The sequence below is a fragment of the Cucurbita pepo genome, chromosome 8 (assembly GCF_057944985.1).
Source record: "Cucurbita pepo subsp. pepo isolate OVF chromosome 8, ASM5794498v1, whole genome shotgun sequence".
Lineage (NCBI taxonomy): Eukaryota > Viridiplantae > Streptophyta > Magnoliopsida > Cucurbitales > Cucurbitaceae > Cucurbita > Cucurbita pepo.
Window position 1 is genome coordinate 6986081 of NC_141805.1, and position 6541 is coordinate 6992621.

Below are 6541 nucleotides of genomic sequence, written 5' to 3' on the forward strand. Positions count from 1 at the left end.
ATCCTACTCGTCGAGGAATAGTTCCAAAACTAACTCCAAATCGACTTCCTCCATTTTCTTTTTTCTTCATCATGTTCTCCAAATTGGTGTTGGCTAGAAATAAAAGAAATGATAGTATGAATATTGAGAAATAACACACACATCTTAAGCTTGGAATAACTCTAGGAACTTCTCCATCATCATTTTCATGTGATAAATGTTATCTCTCGAATGTGCAATTTCATCACTTATCGAGCTAAAATCTATATAGATATTTTTTTTCTTTACTCAAGCTTTTGTCTAACTGCAAAGGCTCATAATATATCACTAGAATTTTTTCGATCATGTACTTATCGAGCATAAACACGTGGAACACATGAAGTAGGGTAAACATTCTTGTATTGAGAAGTAAATTTGTATATGTTTCAAGATCCTTATGTGTAGTAATGACTTAATTTAAAATAATTATAAATTCCACCTCTTAATTTTTAAAATCTTCTTTAATTAAAAGAATTAAATTTATTTCACATGAAATTAAAATTATAAATATGAAACCTATCTTTTTAATAAAATGTAGAATATTAACCAAAATGAACATATATCATTGGATTGGATTATATCATTGACTATAATGTTGGATTTGAATTTAAAAATAAATAAATAAATATATGGATATTAATTTCTTGTAGGTCAATTTCATTCCCTTTTTTTTTTTTTTTACTTTAATTTATTAGTCGTAATGGTCCCTCACGTAAATAACTGATACGAACCGTTATGACATTTTCATCGATAGTTGACATATACATTCATTGTTCAACAATTTATTTAACTTGCGTTTACTGTTTCGATCATAAAGAAAAATATAATTAAAAAAAACTTATACAAAGATAAATATTTAACCTAAACATTATTTCTAAATTATGATCAGTAGAAATTTAAGTTTAGTTATTGACATGCAAAACTACAATATTTGAATAGTTAAAGCGAAACTATTGGTAGAGTTGATATGGCTTTTTTTGGGATTGATTAAGAATGAACAACAAAGGAAATATAATGTTTTTTAATGGATCAAATCTTGAAGGTTTGACTTTTTATGGTTTGCAAGTGGAGAATAAAGTTTAAATTAAGAGTAAAAAAAAAAAAAAAAAAGAAATAAAAGTCATTAAATTGACTAATTAATGTTTTTATATTTGATTATGCAATGTATTGATTGGTGGAGTTCTGGGATGTGTCACACACCTCTCTTTGCTTGTTCATTACTTTGACTTTCTTTTAAGTAAATTGTCTTGGAGTGATGCCTTCCAATTTTTCAAGTTCTTCTTTTTTCTTTTTTTGATATATTTTAATTATAAACTTTCTGTTTTCGATCTATTAAAATATTATGTCGGCGAGACAATAAATAGTTTTTGAACAATCAAATCATACTAGTAGATTATTTGTGCGTCACTCTCCATTAATCATTTTAATTTTTATGAATTATCCTAACTTCTATTAGGATAAACAAATAAATTTTGATTAGTTGACAATAGTCTCTATTTTTAAATTATGGTAATGCCTTATATTCACTAACCTGGATGAGAGGTGTCACTACACGTACGATTCTTCAACGAAATACTCATTAGAATCTTTCTTATGAAGCTATGAATTTACACATTCAATTTAAAAATAAGAAATAACAAGTACCATAAATGTTAGAAAAGAAACATTAACATGATTCCAGTACGAAGATGAGAACCCTGAACTACCCATGAAGAAAAACAATGCATACTACTCTCATAACTTAGCTTCTATGACCATTCTAGAATCACGGTCGTATGTGTAGGGGTGCTTTACCTTTACCTAAAATATAAGGGTAGTATGTGGCTAGTATTTGAAGAAATACTCAATAAGTAACCCTACTGTTGGGGTCAGTAACCCTACTTAAATAGTTGTATATACTTTTCTTTCTACAACAGTAACCATGAAAATAAGATTTTTAATAAAAATATAATTATTGATTATATTTCAAGACTTTTAACAATGGGCCATGTAAATGAGAGAAATAATTTTATAGATTTCAAACTTGAAACTGATTTTCTGGGCTCACATAGGTTGACTCGAATTTCAAAGGACGGAATCGAACATTCATTAAAGATATATTCGTGCAACGATTTAAGCTAGCCAAGTAAGTGAACTTACTATCGGCATGGTTATATTTGCTGTTGACACGTGCCCCGTGATTCTGCACGTGTCATATATATTGATATGTGTGAATTTTTTGTGGATCGATATGCTTCTTATTTGTTATGTATATGTTATAATATGTGAATTGTTTAATAATAATTACGGTACGATGTGTTCAATGATATGTTTGAGATAGGATACGAGAAGGATGCAAAAAACGAAATGTAACGATAGGAGTAAAATACGTTCATGAAACGTTAAGGTTAAGTTACATACCAGAGTGATATGGATAAGAGAGATTGATGGAAGAATACAGTTAGGCTACGGGTAGAAAGGGATATTGTTGTGATAGATTGATAGAACGATAGCGTAAGGTTAAGTTCTTGTGATGAGATGACTAAGGTACGTTAACGTAATGATATGTCTGTGATAAGTAAAGAACGTTAAGGCTATGATAAGTTAGAGAACGATATGACTATGAAGTGTTTATGTTATGACTCGTTTATGATATGAGACATTGTGATGCAATATGTTATGGTATGATGTGTATATGATGAAATGTTATGTTAAAAGGATAGCACGTTATGTTAGGTCTCCTAAATTGTGTGTATACAGCACGATATGAATGACATGAAATTACGATAAATGAAATGAAGTATAACCCCGTTAGAATTATGTATGATTTGAGAATTGAAGGATGAGAAACGATATGACATGAATGATGAACGATATCTGAAACAATATGAAAAATGATATGATACGTACATAATGCTAGCGGGGTTGTATTAAAGGATAATGAAAATGGAAAAGTTTTGGGACCTCATGCATTATGTGTGCTCATGCATTTGGGAGGGATACCCCTATCCCATCACGAGGGTACGGACGCGTACATCCAATGGCAGGACAACGATCGTTATGCTCTGCATAGCGCTGCCGTGATGGTTACTAGTTCTACCGAGTGTCAGGCCTAAGGGGCTCCTAGAGTATGCCCACCGGATGAGGAAGGTGGCCCAGCAGTGTGTGAATTAGCTGGTGAGCCCATACTCGCACGTATGGGCTGTGTGTAGAGTATATGGTACACGTCCAAAATTATTCGTTACGACAGCATCGTAGGGAAAACGAAACGAAAGATAGTTCTCATCATTTCATTGTATGTGATTGTTGCATTTAACCCCAATAGTGGTGTCACTTGCTGAGTATTTCTTTAAATACTAAGCCATATGCTACTACATTTTTCAGGTTAAGGTAAGGCATTCCGGTACGGTTGACGACGATATCGCAACTTGAGACCAAGGCGCATGCAGAGGGTAATGGTATTTATTTTGTTAGACATGGGCTAGAATAGGATGTTTTTAACTTAAACTATTCATTTTATTTAGTCTTTTGTTGTGTCGTTTTAAAGATGTTTTCAAAACACGTAAGTCCATGACTTTGTTTTAAAATAAAGGTTATGTTTTATGGAATTCAAATAAAGTCTTCCGCATTCAATGTTTATGGTACGTATACAGTAGCGACCTTAAATTAAGTAGAAAATTTTGGGTCATTACAGCTCACATGCGCACATGGACCGTTAAGGATGGACTCGTTTACATACCCCTAAGGCTTGACTCGTTGGGTTAAATGTGCTGACGCGCCGAACACCACAGAGGGAAAGACCCACATGATATCATGACGAACATAAATATCAAAAGTACACATATGTACTAACATAACGGAGATGTATCATGATGCACAACATACATAAATGCGTGAGGTCCCAATGACTTAAAATCAGTAAGAATCATTTCATTTATCCTTTTATTCATGTCATAGTACACATACGAGACATGTATGCATAGTATTCATCATGGCTTTCATCATGCATCATCATTAGTATAATATAATCTATAACATGCCTTTACTTTACTTTACATGACATGACATGACATTAGGTATATAACATGTTTTAGTTTCTGCTGGGTACAAAATTTAATTCTATCAAATATTATTTTCCAACAATAATTTGTTTTAAAAAGTATTTGATATCTTATTATCAAACATCACTTGGTCTATTTTGTAGGCCATTTGACATTTTTATAATATTTTAAAAAAAGACAAACTAATTAAAAACCCATCTCTCAAATCAATTCCTCAAAAGTTAATAAAGTAACTGAAAAAGTTGGGTGTTTCATATCCAGCAATTTATAAGGAATTTTTTTTTATAATACAACAAATTCTCGAACCCCATTTATAAAAACCCCAACCCTTCTCATAATTCTTCACAAGCCATCGCACAAACCTACAAACCCTTCAATATCTCTCCACCAATGGCTTCGAAGCTCTCTTCACCCATTGCCCTCCTCCTCCTCCTCAACCTCCTCTTCTTCACTATGGTCAGCTCCACCTATGTCCCTTGCCCACCGCCGCCACCCAAGCCCCACAAGCCCACCCCGTCAAGGCAGCAACCATCACTCCCCAAGTGCCCCAGGGACACCCTCAAACTTGGCGTCTGCGCCGACTTGCTGGACGATCTAGTGCACTTAGTGATCGGCTCACCACCAAAATCCCCATGCTGCACCCTAATCCAAGGCCTTGTTGACCTGGAAGCTGCTGTGTGCCTTTGCACTGCGGTGAAGGCCAGAGCCTTGGGTCTCAAGATTGACCTCTCAGTTTCCCTCAGCTTTCTTTTGAACTATTGTGGAAAGAAGGTTCCGTTCGGCTTCCAATGCGCTGCTTGAAACCAAATCCTTTCATTTCCGTTTCTTGTTTCTTCTTCAATTTTCCATTTCAATGTCGTGTTTAAATAATTGGTTTGGTCGTACGTCGTGTTATGATGAGTTTGGAAATCTTCTCAGAATTCCACCATCTTTTTATAGTTTCATTACAATGCAATGTAACATAATGGTACGTAGTTTTTTTTTTTTCAAATGAACAACGTTGTTCGTCTATTCTTGTGTCTTATTACAAATTTGACGATGCATATGTTTGAAACCTCAAATCATGTTTCACCTGTGTCACTTGCATGAAATCATAACCCTTAACTTCAAAATTTTCATGACGAAAAATTAAAGAGAGTAATATTAACACTCAAGTTTTAAATGACAATGTTGATGAAAAATGTAGAGACCTCAATTTAATGAAAATATGGATGTGAGTGTAACAGCCCAAGTACGCCGCTAGTAGATATTATCCATTTGGAATCGTTATGTATCGCCGTCAGCCTTACGGTTTTAAAACATGTTTGTTAGGGAGAGGTTTTCACATTCCTATAAAGAATGCTTCGTTCTCCTCTCCAACTGACGTGGGATCTCACAATCCACCCCCTTGGGGGCTAGCGTCTTTGTTGGCACACCGCTCGGTGTCTTGTTCTGATGCCATTTGTAATAGTTTAAGCTCACCGTTAGCAGGGATTATCTACTTTGGCCGTTACGTATCACCGTTAGTCTCACGGTTTTAAAATGTGTCTGTGAGAGATGTTTCCACATTATTTTAAGAAATGTTTCGTTCTCTTTTTCAACCGACGTGAGATCTCATAGTCCATGGGAACTTTTGAAAAATTTATGAGAATATCTAAACCATCGTATAAGAATTTGCTATTCTAAACGAGGAAGAGGGTTATTATTAATATTATGTGTTGATATTTTTATTAAATATAAGGTCAATTTTATACAATATGATTAAAAAGTGGATTTGGTGGACAATATTAGATATCGACATATTAATGAAAAAAGAATACAATGGTCCGTGTCAATACTCTCGGTCACGGTCATTGAAAAGCAAATTGTAGAGATAATTGCTACATTTTTCTTTTTCTTTTCTTTATTTCTTTATTTAATTATTTATAGAAACAACTTTAATTTTAATTTTGAAGAAGACGATGAATAATTCGTGGTTCACTAAGCTGGGCAATTAATTTTTTTTTCTAATACTTATTTATTACAACCTTTTGATAATTTTTGAATTGTTATCCATTATACTTCATATTAATTACATCATCATATGCCTCTTTTATCTCGAATCAATGATAAGTATTTTAATATATTTAAAATTGTAAAATAGGTTTTTTTTTATTAATTTAATTTATTAGTATTTTTGTTGTATATATTTTTTTTTTCAAAATTGTCTATTGATATTGACATTTCCATAAAATCGAGACTTCCATATTTTAAACATTAATGTTAAGTAACTAATTTTGATATCTAACCTAAGGGCTATAACTTGAATAGAAAATGCAACTATTTTACCTTCATTCTCATAGCCTATATAGTGACCCTACATGGTTGTCTTACCTTCATCTAAAAGAAAATAACACTTGGTTTGATAATTTAAAAAAATACTCAGTAAATAATCACACTGTTGCGGTCGGAAAATGCAAATACATGCAACGATCTCTACTTTTCAGTCTGGATAGAGTTGAATG

The 6541-nt window shown here is 32.9% G+C and overlaps 1 pseudogene; it reads left to right on the top strand.

Moving 5' to 3' along the window:
- The first annotated feature begins 4448 nt into the window (after positions 1-4448).
- LOC147791467 (14 kDa proline-rich protein DC2.15 pseudogene) lies at positions 4449-4859 on the top strand (annotated as a pseudogene).
- Positions 4860-6541: the final 1682 nt, after the last annotated feature.